The sequence below is a fragment of the Mastomys coucha genome, chromosome X, assembly GCF_008632895.1.
Source record: "Mastomys coucha isolate ucsf_1 chromosome X, UCSF_Mcou_1, whole genome shotgun sequence".
Classification (NCBI taxonomy): Eukaryota; Metazoa; Chordata; class Mammalia; order Rodentia; family Muridae; genus Mastomys; species Mastomys coucha.
Window position 1 is genome coordinate 128,062,708 of NC_045030.1, and position 1,137 is coordinate 128,063,844.

The following is a 1,137-nucleotide window of genomic DNA, read 5'->3' on the forward strand; positions in this document are numbered from 1 at the left end:
CCATATTTAACTTGTATTTTTTGGAGTGGGATGATATACCTGTAACCTGAGCCACACCTTCTGGTGGCAACCTACGTAAAGGACACTGAAGAAGGAAGCTTGCTCTCTTTGTCTGCTTGCTCTCTCCATGCTAGCAAGTCCATTCTTTCACTGGCATTAGTGCTTATTTCTTTGGGATGCTGGTGTATACTGAAGATCAGCTGAGACTCCGAGCCTCATGGGCTGAGCAACTACTGGATTCTTGGACTTTCTGTTGGTAGACATCCATTATTGTATGAGCTGCATCGCAGTCTGTAAGCCTTTTAATTTATTTCTATCTATCTATCTGTCTGTCTGTCTGTCTGTCTGTCTGTCTGTCTATCTATCTATCTATGTATCTATCTATCTATGTATCTATCTATGTATCTATCTATGTATCTATGCATGTATGTATGTATTTATCTATCTATGTATCTATCTATCTGTGTATCTATCTATCTACCTATGTATCTATCTGTGTATGTATATATCTTTCTTCCTTTCTTTCTTTCTTTCTTTCTTTCTTTCTTTCTTTCTTTCTTTCTTTCTTTCTTTCTTTCTATCTATCTATAATCCTGTAGCTCCAAAGAACCCTGGTTAAGATGCAGATTAAAGCCCAAACCTCAATTAAATATCACCTGATCTCAGGTAGAATAGTATGATGGCTAATATTGTTTTCCCAACTTTGATTACATCTGAAATCAACTCAAACCTAATTTGGACAGTTCTACGAGGGACTGTATTGATTAGATCATTTGCTATAGGAAGACTCATCACAAATTTGGCCACACCTTCTAGTGGCATCCCACGTAAAAGGACATGTTGCTTTTTGTCTGCTCGCTCTCACTCTCACTGATTCATCGATACTGTTGCTGAGGCATTCCTTCTCTGGTGTTAGAACCTAACTATTTGAGATTCAAAAACAGACCAAAGACCAGAAGTTTTCTATGAATTCCCTGTGACTCTAGCAGTAGATTGGGACTTCTGAGATGTGGTAGGTTGAATGAGAATGGCCCCCACAGGCTCATATGTTTCCATGCTTAGTCCCAGTTCTGATGAACTATATGAGAAGGATTAGAAGGTGTGGCCTTCTTGAAGGAGGTGTGTCACTAGGGATGG